This window comes from Mesocricetus auratus, unplaced genomic scaffold, assembly GCF_017639785.1.
Source record: "Mesocricetus auratus isolate SY011 unplaced genomic scaffold, BCM_Maur_2.0 Super-Scaffold_100676, whole genome shotgun sequence".
In the NCBI taxonomy this organism is placed as follows: domain Eukaryota; kingdom Metazoa; phylum Chordata; class Mammalia; order Rodentia; family Cricetidae; genus Mesocricetus; species Mesocricetus auratus.
Genome location: NW_024429266.1, coordinates 91,595,749 through 91,610,307, shown reverse-complemented (window position 1 = coordinate 91,610,307; position 14,559 = coordinate 91,595,749).

The window sequence follows — 14,559 nt, the reverse complement described above, 5'->3', positions numbered from 1 at the left end:
AGAAGCCTTACCCCATCTAAGAGGCCTGGGAGGGGTGAGAGTTGGTATTCTCCAGTGTCACTGGTCACTGAGTGTATAGGTTACCCTCCAGGACAGCCCACATACCAAGGAGTGGTTATACAATTACAAGCAATGCAAAGGATTATGCAATGCATCAACACACACACACACACACACAGAGAGAGAGAGAGAGAGAGAGAGAGAGAGAGAGAGAGAGAGAGAGAGAGCTCTGTTTTATACTTCTTTTAAACTGGTTAGAGAAGATAAGAAATAATACAACATTTGTGTAAGGGTTTTCCAGGGAAACAGGCTGATATAAAAGTAGCATGTGAGAACTGACTCACACAATCATGGAAGTGAAGAAATCTCAGAGTATTTGCAAACTTTGAAATAAGTGGCATGATTTGGCTCCAGTCCGAAAGACAGCAGTGACTACAACTCTCTTCCCAGCTTAAAGCCTAAGTACAAGGGTGATCATTGGTAAAACGTCCTACAACTCAAAGGCCTGACACAGGAGTTGTGGATGTTCAAGGATGGGAGAAATCAGTGCTTCCAATGATGAAAAATGAGACATTCCCCTTTCTCTACCTTTTAATTTCATGGTGCTCACACATTGGATGATATCTACTGCCCACATTGGTTGACGACTTCCCTTTCTTTATCAACTGATTCATATACTAATCTGTTTCAGTACACCTTACATACACACCAGAAATAATGTTTGACAACCCTACCTGGGTATTTCTTAATACAGTCAAGTTAATGCATAAAAATTATCATGGAAAAATCTTACTTTTTAAATATTATTTGAACAGTATGTGAATATTGGATAAACTCACAGAGCTAAAGCCACAGAAGCAGCTCTTATTAACAATAAGTCTTCCTTAGTTCAATAAGAATGAACTGTAGGCTTCCTTCATGTCAGTGGTTCTCAACCTCCCTAATGGCGCAACCCATTAAAACATATCTTCATGTTGTGGTGACCCTCAACTATAAAATTACTTCCCTGCTACTTCATAACTTTGAATTTGCTACTGTTAAAAATTGCAATGTACATATCTGATATGTGGGATATCTGATATGTGACCCTCCGCAAAGGGTCATGACCCACAGGTTGAGAACAGCTGCTCTAATCAAAGCAAGATTAATCCTTTTAGCTCACAGTCACACACAAGGCAGGGTCATGGAGGTGAGCTGCCACCAGATGGTAGCCTAACCATCATTTTATAACTCTTGTGAGAATAAACTTCACTCACAGGGCATTTGGAACCTGAAGTTTCATAATTAAGGAACATAAAATCAAGCTCATTGTTAAGAGCTCAAGAAAATCATGGATTAGCACTAACATCTCTTGACATCAGCGCATTTCTGTACCTGCCTTTGTACAATGTTCCTTTGATGGGGAAATCTGGAAGCCAGTCTTCAGAGTGCAAGTGATGGAATGAATCTTCTTTCCAGCCCCAGCTCCCATCTGGCATGTTCTATGCATTTTGAATTTATGAGTGAATTTCTCTGAGTTCCCCACAGTCTACCCTAGATTAAAGCTGCATCAAAAATTGGATTTTTTCTACTTTTGCCCCTGAAGAGTATAATAAAAAAATCACTCAATAAATCTAGCAAATTAACAATAAGATTTCAAACTTTGGGGCCTATGTACAACTGTGCTGTTGGGTAAGAACAGTAAAACTGATTGACAGCAGAGACAATCAGATTGAACATAACTATTTACAAGTACAAGGATGAAAGACAATCCTTTTGTCTAGGTGTAACCAAATTCACCACCAAGGAAAAACTATCTCAGAAGCTGACTCTATCCCATTGTCTGATTTCCTTTGTAACTACTATAATCTTTGCTGAAATATTTCAAAGCATCATTACATAACTTTCTTTTTCACTCTAAGATTGGAACCTTTGAAAGATTTGGATTTGAGACCATTTCTTTCAGAGACTCATTGAAAGTAGTAAGGTGCTAGCATTCAACAAATCACCTTCTCCTTATTTATGGCCCTTTGGCTGTAATAAAAAGAATGCTAATTCCATGTTCCTGAAAGATCTTAAGAGGAGGAAAAGGTAGGTTCTTGCTCATGAAACAGCTTATGCCCACCAGTCTGCCAAAATCCACTTTTAAAAACTGGAGTGACTGAGGGAGGCATTTTATTTAGGGCTGTAACATTGTCAACCCCTGTCTTCTTCAGCAATCATATTTCCTAAAGTATTCTCTTTCTTGATGGTGGCTTATAAATCGTTCTACAGTTGTCTTTATTGACTTAAATATGAAAAGTGAAGCAAGTACAGGGCCTTTTTATCCCTGGATCCTTCACATCAAATTACTCAGCCTTAGATTTAGGGGAATGAAGTGTGAGAACTCTGTTGACTTGGTTTACACTCTCAACCCTGCACTCCGCATTCATTCTGAAATGTATTGCATGCTCCTAGCTTCTGGACTGCATGTTCCCTGGCAAGAGGCATCATCCCTACTCTGGATGACTCAGGCATCTTCCTCCAAAGGAAGAAGCCTTGCAAATGCTGTTTCCACCTATGGGCATGTCCCTTTCCCTTTCCCTCAAGCCCACATTGTCATTAACGCTATCACAGCCCAGCACTTCCTCTGAGTGTTTCCTGTACCCACTTTCTCCCTGTCCCTAGCTTATATCACCTTTTGAGTATTTAAGAGCTCCTAAACTAACTCATGGCATGAATATTATTATTGCCACCATTACTGTTTGACATCTAACACTTGTCAGGAGTTCAGTTGATCTTTCCTAGACTTAGACTGTATTACCCTTGAGGCAAAAACATCTTCATGTATGATTTTTGGAAATGTTCAAAACATTGGAAAATACAATATATTTAGAAGCTAGTCAATAAGCATAAAGAAAGGAGAAGAAGAAAAGGAGTATGAATGGAGGGACTACTCCAACTATCCCCTACTAATCCACTCTCTGTTCTGTTAGGAAGTCTCCCCAAAGGCTAAAGTGCTAATAAGATTCAGGATGTTCATCGGGAAGATGAGGAAAGAAGAAAATTGAGGTTATATTGCTTTGTTTTGCGAACTATAAAGGTGAGATTAGTGGTTTTGCAGTGATGGGAGTTTTAGATTATTTGTGGTGTTGGGGGCATTAAATTAGGAACACTGAAAACAAAAGTAGAGCATCAGCTCTTAGGTGGCCAGTCATTCCAGTATTCATTTTTGTTTAGTCCGCTGTGTTTTCAGAATCATGGTTTTCCACCCTGTCCCAGCCTTCTGCTCTGCATTTCCTAGCACCTATTATGTCTTAGGCAAGTAAGCTCGTCACATGTGATCTGTAGGGAAGAATGGAACCAGACAATAAGCTGTCATCAGCTCATGTGAGTGCATGTGGGAGTTTGACCCGGAATACCAGCTCAACTAGTGAGAGGATGTCTTGAAAGTTGTCAGCACAGTTATCCTTCCCAACAAATGTTAGGCAATATAATTTGGACCCTTTATTCAAGATGTATGCCCTGAGCAAGAAACATGGGTGGCAGACACCAGCTCAATATTCAGGTCTTTGGATAATCTGATCAATCTTAGTAAGATTCAGGTTCCATTTATGGACTTCCAGCATCAGGTGCAACAAGTACCAGCTGAATTTCGAAAAAGGAGAAAATAGGATATTAACCATGTACTGTAGAAAAGCAACAAGTGCTACATCTCATCACAGGTTTCCATGGCAAAATTAGAATGAGATGAGCAACTTACTAGTTAGTTTGCTCAAACTTTTGACTACATATCTGAGAAGGAACAACTTGAGGGGGTGGGTTTGCTGTTGCTGTTGCTGCTGTTATTGTTGGTTCCAGTTGGAGGCTGCCATCCATCTCTGAAAAGAAAGCATGATGGCAAACTTAGCGCTCAGATGTGGGGACAGGAACATGAATCTGCTTCCACAAAGCTCCTTAGGCAGGAAGCAGAATGAAATAATATAAGATGCTCAGCTCAATTTTCTCCTTTTCTGCTTCTATTCAGCCTGGGCATCCAGCCTATGGAAAATGTCACCAATATTTAGGTTTCACCAACATAAGTTCTCCATTTTTAGTTCATCATCACTGAAAATACCCGTAAGTGTCTCCGACATGATACTAAATTTAGTCACATTAACAATGACGACTAACCTTCATAGGCAGTATTAAAAAATTAAATGGAAATTTATGAGCAATTATCAGAAATATAAGGAGTTGAAAATTAGTATTTATGGGCTCACAAGAACACACATGCTTTCTCCATTTATTAAATTTTAGGAAAATTTACACTAACTCCTTCACACTCGACTTGCAGGTATCACAAGCTTAGAAAGAGCTGATTACACAGTTGTGAAGATTTAGTAATTCCAGTCTGGGCAATAGCAAATGACCAGATGTAGAACTTTCTATAGAGCCAGGTGTCTAATACTGACCAACCATTTTTTTTCAGAGAAGAAAAAACTTAACAGATTTAAGTTTTTTCTGTTCACTGGGTTCACCTTTGGGACAAGAAGTCTGTATTCTGGGTAAGAGTGCTGTGCACAGTCCATTTGATTAAACACATATGAGTAAACATTATCCTTTTTCTTAGGAACAGCAATGGTCCTCCTTTTAGATGAAGGCCTTATGCTTGGTCTTAATTTTAAAGTGATGGGAAACCTAGAGATGCATCCAAAATGAGAACTGGTCCTTTCCATATGGTAGCTAGTGAAGAGTTTCTGTAAGGAGCCTTTACCTTAATCTCCAAGGGGTCTGAAGTCTGAGCATGATGTGCAGTCTTTTGAAATTACATATGTTTGTGGCAGTTGAGGGACTAGACTGTCTTCCAGAAGTAACTCAAGAAAAGGCAGTGTTGTCTCTAGAGGATGCAGCAGAGACTCTGGCAATGTCGACAGGCAGGCAGTGATCTACAAAACACTTCTAAAGGCTGTGCTGCAGAAGTAACAGGTGGAGCTAAAGGAGTTCACACTTGGAAACAAGAAGGGATAGGCAGAAGCACAGACAGCACCTGGAAGTTCAGAATGGGCTGTCATGGTGTGAATCTGAACAACATGGCATTGCATCAATGCACAGGCTCAGGTGTTGAAAGCTTACAACTCAGGTTGTGATGCCAGTGTGAGGTGACTGGGTGGAGAGGTACTAATCCCGTAAAGAAATTAAACCACTGATGAACAGGTGACCATAGCTGATTGATCATCAGGAGCTGGATCATAGATGGAGAAGGAAGTAACAGGGCTTGCCTTTGAAGGGTGTGCCTTTTTCAGGGCACCACGACTCTCTTCTTGTTCCCTGGTGTCTGTCACTGGAGATTCTTGTCCCGCCAGGTTCTGCAAATTCAACCCCAAATGAACACACAGACACCATATTTATTATAAACGTGTTGGCCAATGGTTAGGGCTTCTTATTGGCTAGCTCTGCTTTAATTATTAATCTATAACTACTAATCTATGTATTTCTACATGCCCTATCCTTCCTGTCCCTCCATGGTGTCTCCCTCTGCCTACCTTTCCCAGAATTCTCCTCATCTCCTAGTCCTGCTATCTTCCTACCACTAATGGCTATTGGCCAAACAGCATTTTATTCATCAACCAGTAAGAGAAATATATACAGAAGGACATGCCCCATCAGGTGTCCACATAGTGAGAGGCTTGCATGTTCCACTCACTATGCTGTTTGCTTTTCCTCAAGAAAAAAAATCTCACTGAAATTCCTGAAACCATAAGGCAAAATAAGCTTTCCCTTCTTTAATTCCCCTCAGTTGTTTTGTCAGTTAGTCAGTGGTGAAAAGCTGACTCAAGCAGAAATCTGGCATAAGCAGTGGGTCACTGTTGTGACTGTATGTCCCCATACTTAAGAAGTCTTTGAAATTTGTTCATATAAAAAGATTGGAAAGATGTGAACTCAAAATCCAGGTGTGCACTTGGCTGTTTAAGTAGATATAGTGGTTTCAGCAGGAATGGCCACCATAGATACACATGTTTGAATGCTTGGCCCAAAGGGCATGGCACTATTAGGAGTGGTGTCCTTTTTAGAGGAAGTGTGTCACTGTGGGGGCAGGCCTTCAGGTCTCAAATGCTCAAGCTATACCCTGTGTTGCACACAGTCTCCTTATGTTGCCTGTGGATCAAGATGTAGAACTCCAGCACCATGTCTGCCTGCACACTGCCATGCTTCCTGCCGTGATGATAATGAACTAAACTTCTGAAACTGTAAGCCAGCCTCAGTTAAATGTTTTCTTTTATAAGAGTTTCCATGGTCATGGTGTATCTCTACAGCAACAGAAATCTGCAGACAGTAGAGTTTAGTGGATGATCTCAGTGTAAGTTTCAAAGAGCAGAATGAGGATGAGAATATTAACACTGTTTCCTCTGGGAGTTCAGTTGGAAAGAGGTTCTGTTGGAAACTGGACTTAGAGGCATGTGTTCACTCATCACTGTAAGAAATATTCACAATGTGGCTTAAGGGAGAAAGCATTTACTTTGGCTCACCATTTCCAAGGCTTCTAGTTAATCCCACATCTCTAATATTCTGCTTGTTTCCCCATCTTAAACTAACCAGTCACTCAGAGATCACTGAAGCTATGTTCCTGATGGTGGCACAATTTGGAACCATCCATACATTGCCAGGGTCTGCGAAGAGAAGCTGCAAGTAGTAAAGAAAACCCATTGAAGGAAATGGCAAAACAAGTTGCATCTTCATGGTCGGGGCTACCTAAGCCTTTGGAGCTCATGTTTATGTGTGCCCTGGATATTAAACATGCCACTACTACAGGATTGAGCATATCTCTTGCTGGCTTTTGGTCTAGCTGTGATCTGATCATTCTTTTTATACTCTCAAATAAGACCTCAATGGCTAACTGTTTGCCTTTTATCTCAGATGAGACTTTGCATTTGGATTTTAACTTTAAAGTGATGCTAGAACTGTTGAGACCCAAGGACTCTTGAAGCTAGACTAAATGCTCTAAACACTGTAGGACAGGCACAAACCTTTCAGGTCCAGTAGACTGAAACTTGAATATGAAATATCCCCAAAAGAGTTAGAAAGATTTGGGTTCCATTTAATGACCCTATTTAAAAGGCCATTGAATTATAAGGGTGCTGTTTTACTAACAAATGAAGCCATTGATCTCATAGCTTAATGGGCTACTGGGAGGTAGACCCTGGTTGGAGGAAGGGAGTGACTGAGAACTTTGAAAAGCATATCTTGCCCTGAGCACTTTTCTCTTTCTCTCTGCCAATAAGGGAGGGAACTTTGGGGTCAAGTCAGATTTATTAAAAGGTGCCAATCAATAAAATACACTTAAAATACAGAACAACTACTGAGCTGCCACTCCTGTGGTTCTTAATGTCAATCCAAAGGGTCTGGGGAAGATCACTAAGTCGTGGCCTCAGCAAGCCCTCCACTGTCCACAGTAGCCAGTGACCCCCCCAGGTCATATATCTCCAGAGAAGGCCAAATCCATTGGACCAAGCTTCCCCAGGCCAAATTCCCACAACACTCTGCTACACAGTTAACATGAAATGAGAAGTCTCTCTGCCACATGCTCCCACTTACTTAGACTTACTTAAAGCAATGGAGCCAACTGACTTTGGACTGAAACAGATAAAATTGGAACCCCAAATGAACTTTCCATAATTTGCATTGATTTTTCTTCACTTATTTTGTCACCGCAACAAAAGATGAACAAATACATAAAACAGGCCGAGGGAATGAGGCCAATTAGTGGAAGTTCAGAATGGTCCATGGCTTCAGTAGAGGTACTGAGTCAAGACCTGGACTTTCTGAATTTAACTGGAGTGAGAGCTGTACAAGAAGACTTGTAAATCAGTGTGATTATACCTACTTTCGTAGGCTTCTACTGTTTAACCCTGGGATGTGTGTGCTATACCTGTAATCACCATGTGTACTGGCTCCCTTTCTCTTTGGTGAAACAAGTTACTTGACACAACCAATGTAAAGGAGGAAAGAGTTGTCCTGACTCTTGTTTCTGAAAGACTTCAATTGGTCAAGGCAGCGAAGCCATGGCAGCAAGAACAACCAACCCCATGGCAATGGGCATGTGCAGCAGGCAGAGGGTAGAACTAAATATGAGACTGGGCTAGGTCCTCAAAGATCAACCCCCATGACTCACCTCTGCCAGCTAAACTTCACCTCTGAAATGCCCCACAGCTTCCAGAAAAAAATCTACCGTCTGGAAACCAAGTGTTGAAACCGATGAGCCTGTGAGATACTTGTCAGAATGGAGCCTTACTCACCCCACGTATAACCACTAACAGGAGATTATCCCTGTGTTCGCTGAACATCAGTGTAATGCATACTCACTTGGGATTGAAAGAAAGCCACAGGAAAGGTGGAAAGAGAGATATCCCATAGCATCATAGAGATGTGTTATATCAGTATTTTGTTCAGATGTTCACACTGAGACATGGCTATATTAATGTGATATGTTACCCATTATAATTATGATTAAGTTATTTGGTTAATTAGCTAGAATTCAATCTGAGGTGCAGAACCTGTTGAGGACATCTCTTTTGTTAACTCCTAATGCTTACTTTAATCTGACAAACTTTAAACGTGTCCTGAAAATTAACACGCAAAGGGTTTGTTAGCCAAGGATGAACCCTTACATTCCAAAAAGCCTCTTGAATAAGGTTTTATAGTTACTTTTACCTTGTGTATCACCTGTGGGAATCAAGCACCACACTCACAAACCAAGGACCAAGTGGATGTAGACTTTTGATTGGTGGCAAGGTTGACAAATGTCCACATTAAACATTTCTCCTTCACCATTATAGAATACTTTCCACCATTACACCTTTTTTTTCCAGTGACATTAACTTCTGGAAGTAGGGCAAAATTGAACTATCGCCTAATTTTGAGAACTAGACCAATAAAGAGATAGATGCCCTGAAGGCATCCTTAGGAAAGAAACTTAAAATAAAATCAAGAAAATTGCACATGTCCAGAAAGTTAACTGAGGCCCATTTTTCTGTGGTCAGCTGCAATATGATGCAGGATTGGGAGACAAAATTAAGGTTTGGGTCTATTGTTTAATATTATTTATGACTTTGAACAAGTAACCTTGCCTCTCTAAGCCTCAGCTTCTTTAGATTTAAATTTTTTAAATCCATGATAAACATTACATGGATTCATTCTGATTATTAAGCACCAATGCATGTTTGAAAAGCACTTTATAAAGTATCTTTACTAGTCATAACTACCAGCACCTCGAAGGAGTTTGATTGGGAATTAAAAATGAATACTTAAATAAACCGTTTTGCACTGACAGTGTGGGCAAGATGAGAGTGGGAAGGTATTTTGTAGGAAGGAAGGGATGGCAAGTGGAAGATTAGAGCCTAAAACAATGTCCCTTTCCAACCCATTACCCGTGAACATGGACATTCCAAGCCGAGAGTGATGCAGGAAGGCTCCCGGCCCTATCTGATACAGCCATCAAGGTACTATTAGGTGTTGCTCAATACTTCAGGGCTTAGCCTCCAATATGCCTGCCATATTCATTCAGACTGTCAAGGGTCAGAAACATTGGATAGGTGAAGAATTAAGCTCTTGGGAAATCTATTCAACTAAATATAAGTTTGAAAAGAGGGAGAGAGAAAAAAATCTCATATAAAAAGTCTTTATCGGCAATGGAGGGCATGAGCTGTGGAGGTGAGCCATTTTATTTTGCTGTACGCTGTCTGTAAAGCAATCTCTCTCTTAGAAAATGATGTTTCTATTGGACTCAAAGCTATTTGTCATTCTAGGCTCCAAACAAAATATTTTTCATAAAAACATCAGGAATGGCATGCTGGACCAAACCAGTAGTTCCTCTAGTGCCATGCTTTGCCTTTGAAAGTGGTACCAAGAGAGAGATCATGGGAGGACACGGGGGCTCTATTTTAGGGGCTTTAAAACATTTCTGACAGTGGCCCAGATAGCAATAGAGTTTGCATTGCATTGCAATACCATACTCACCCTCACACCTATGCGGTCTTGTATATATAAACTTTCCTTATACTTTGTATTGAATTTCTTTTATTTGAAGCTACTGACCCCAACCCACTAAACTGATTTCATAAGCCACTAATAGGATCAAAACCCACAGCTTAAAAATTTTGCTCTATTTGCTGTCAACCTCAAAGTCTAAGAACAAATATCTAACACTCCTATTTTTCTTCAAGTCAGGGAGACCTATCGTCAGTGAATTTTCCCAAAGTCATTTGCTGATAACACAACACAAGTTCTTCAAACATATTTGGAACCCTTCATAGTCACTCCATATCCATAGAGGACTTGTTCCAGGAATCACCTTTTCTCCAAGGATACTCAGATCTGTGGGTTTTCAAGTCCTTTTTATAAATTGGTGCAGCATCTGAATTTAAGTTATGTTCTTCTGGTGGCTTCCCCTTTAGGTTTCTGGCAATATATTGAATGTTTCACTGGGAATTTTAGGGAATAATGACAAGAAAAACTATGCCTGTGTTTGGCACCCACACATTTGAATTTACAGATGAATTTACATTCGAATCTATAGATGCTTGAATCTACAGAAGACTGGAGTAACAATATGAAGTGGATTTGACCCTGACTTGAGATTAGGTAGCTTTATAGGCTACATAAATATGATGAAAATATCTAGGTGAGTGACAGTAGACTTGAGCTCCTTCCTCTTCTGCAGGGAACCCATCTCTGTGCTACAGGGACTACATAGAACCTTGCTGCATTGTGTCTTTTCACAATGACCATGTGTAGAGGGCTGACCAACTTTTATAGCAAAGATATTTGGGCACCAATTTATCAAATACATACTAATTCCGTCATGTATTTTAGTTTTCAAAGAAGGCGATAATATTATATTTTTTCTTATATGTTTTGCTTTTATGTGACCTTACCATATCATCTTTTGTATACATTTATCCACTTCAATTCTGGGTGTACTCTGTCTCTGCTTTGACCAACAGTGTTATATACCTGGTGACAGTTACAGAGTCAGACCTTTAGTCATTATGGTAGGCCAGGCACCAGCCAAACAGAACACCTGTTCAAGGGCTGTTTTAAGGCAAGTCCAAGCATTGTTAAGAGACCCTGGAGAGTGAGATGCCAAAAAGCAGAGTAGGGGAGAATTAGGAAGACAAAACCATCTCTAAATAAAACCAAAATCCTGGAGTAAATACAACAATCCCAACTATAAAAAAACAAACACTCCCGTCAAATCTTTCCTGAATTCCCAATTCAGAAGTTTAAACAAAACAATAACATTTTATTATAAGCTTCTAGGTTTTAAGATGGGCAGTTATACAGGAATAAAAACTAAAAGTAATTGCGTGTACCATATAAATCTGAAGTTCTCTGAACTCACAAAAGAGATTGGAATTCATGATTAACTTGGGGATTTAGTTTATTTTGCAGTAACAAAATGAACATGGGTACTTTGTCAAATTATAAATTGCACACTCAAAGACAGTTATATATAATGCCATAGTTCCCATTTTCTAATATTTGTGTCTTCTTGGTACCTGATATTTCCACATTTATGCTTTTTCTGCACTGCTCTGTACTTACTATGTTTCCAGCATTCTGCTTGGCACAGGGGAAAAGAGCATTTAACATGCCATCTTTGACTGGAATGGGCCAATTTGCCAGGGGAGAGAAGCAAAAGGATCATTTTCTTACATCAAGATTAGAAAAACCATTCAAGAACACTTTACAGAGGTGGACTGTGAAGTGGATCACTGAGGATGAGAAGTCAAGATGAAGACTTGCAAGGAAGATGTGATTCAAAGAGTGAAAAGCATGGTATCCAAGATAAGGCAGTTCATAAAAAGGTAAGAAGAAATAACGGTATGGTGGGCTGGGTGTATTACCAGAGATGGTATAAACAGAATGCAACAAGAAGGTTTTAGCATGGCTGGCACTTTGTTTAAAAGGCCTTTTTTGGAAGACATTTTAGGAAATGTTGACTTGGACTAGCAATCATTATGGATCCCTTTGGGAAGAGATGTGTCCTAACCATGTGCTAAAGAAAGAACTTCAGCAGAGGCAAGCACAATAAGAGCATGGTCCACCTCCCCGGCTCCTGAAGTCCCAAACAAATCCAGCACAGACAGGTACACAGAAGCAATGGGAAATTTCCTGCATTGCTTTGCTTATCAGGACAGTAGCAAGACAGACAGTCCCTACCATAGCTACTAGTGCCATACAACAAGAAATCAAGGCGTGGTCAAAACAAAAGAGAAACAGTTAGCTGAAATTGGAGAAAATGAGAGTTTACAAGTTTACAAGAGAGATGATGATGGTGATGACGATGATGATAATGATGTTTATGACAGTGTGTGTGTGTATGAGTGTGTGTGTGTTACACATTGAACACCAGAATAATATACTTCAGCATCATGTCTAAATTCTCATTTCCATCATAGCTCACAAAATTGAAACCTTAAAACTCTAAGAAAAATTTAGTTATGTAAAGGATGCTTAGGGTTTTTTCCCCCTCCTATAACAAAGAATTTGTCTTTGGAACATATAACTTTTTAACATTAAAGAGCATGTTTCAGTAAGAAAAAAGAGGTTAAGATTTTGGTTTGATGCAGATAATCTTATTATTACTCCAATGGAAGAGACAAGCAAAGAAAAAGCAACCACACAAGATTGCCCATGGCTAAATGCTTTAACACCAGAGGACATCACAACCCAAGGTATATTGCTGCTGAAAATAAAGAGGCAGGAAAGAATGTCAACCTCATCACATACAAGCCCCACAGGAGTGACACATGGAAAACAAAATTCTCCTTGGTGGCACAAAATACTTTATTATGATGACCCAATCCCCAGGCTATTTAAAATTCTGAACTCATGTTCCTTGAGTTCTAAAGTTCTCCTCATCAAAATCACCATCCCAATTTTAACTGCATTTCCCTGGAGGCAGAAAACATCAACTCACTGTATTTATAGCTGGTGCATAATTACTATATGCAATATTTATCTGGCTAGTCATCTGTTTTCATGTCTTCTCTCTAACTGGTAAGATTGTCCATAGGCAGGCCTCCTAGCACCTTGGACAATGATATGTCATTCACTGTATATTTATCTGCTTAATCCACTTGGCTTGCTCTTTGACTTTTTTAAAAGAGTGGCCTATATTTACCAGCAATTCTTGAGATGTTTTCCTTTGTGCCATCTTGTGACTTAGAGACCAATTAGACTTTTATTTCTAATTATTCTGATCACCAATGTAGAACAAGATCCCAAGTTATATTTTCTTTACTCTGTTAATGTAGTTTCTTAATTCATACAACCATGGTGAAACTTTAGGCTACTTGATTTAACGAGGGAAACATTTTACTGTCACTCCATCAAATTACATGTAAAAGTGGCACCTCTATAACTACCTAGAAATACTGGTCTGTTTACAGATTGGGTACAGAAAAGTCACACTAGATTTGTCTATAGATGCTCCCTCTCTTCTTACTGAACAAATGAGGAAATGAGGCCTTGTGGGTAGAGTGCTATGCTGTTCATCATGATAGCCTTGTCCTAGCCCCCAACTCAATATCTCTTGGATATTGATAGGTAAAATCCAAGCTAAACCCATAAAGCAGGCATGGAGCCTAAACCTGGTAAGCACAAGTCATTGCTTAAGCTATCGTAGTTAATGCATTATCATGTCTCCTCACTTCTTTATTTTCCCAATCATTTGACTTTGGGACAACTAGACATCTCAGACTGACACTGATCCAGCTCAAATTTGCAGCCACAAGCATGGTGGTTGCACTCTAAAAGAGCTGCTTGCCCTCCACACATGTTTTAGCTGTAAGTTTCCCTCCCAACAGAAAAGACCTATGCTGTTGGCAAAAAAGGCTTTATTTTGACATTTAAACATTTTTAATCCATTATTAATTTGGACAGGGGTGACATTTTCATTATTTGCTCATGCCCCCATACTCTGTCCAATGGAACAATGAAAAAAATAACAGATCACTAATTTTTCCTTTATCTTTTAAGATTTACTACTGTGAATTAGTGAATTGTTTCCCTCCATGAGCATAGTCTTGAATTTCTGCCTTACTTTATGTCTATTCTCTCTATTTCTATCTTCATTAATGCCCTTCTGGATTTCCCTCTTAAATGATACAAGCCCCAGCCTTCCTAAACTCAGTCTGAGTTATGGGGTGCTGTCTGATCATCATGGGTATTGAAGAGCAGGGGTTGGAAATGGAGTAGGTGATGCAGAGATCTGAGTCAAGAAACCCTCTTCCTTTAAGCCAGCCTCCATCCCTGATGGTCCAGTGGCTCACCAATCTTTGCTCTTCCTCTTTCATTGTGAATAATCTCTGGTAGTCTGGGGTACCAGAGAGGATCCTTGTAGGTTCCAAATTCCTACCCACAGCTCCTGTCTATTGCAGCTCTCAACATCTCACCTCTGTGTGCTCCATCCACCCCTTCACTGTCAAAAAGAATGATAAAATCTCTACTTTTTCCTTCCCTGCTGTTTGTAATCATTCTAGGAGCCACAGTTTTCTTCTGTTACCCACAGAAGAGTAAGTGCTAACATCTGTGGAGGGGAGGGGCAGAGCCCAGCTA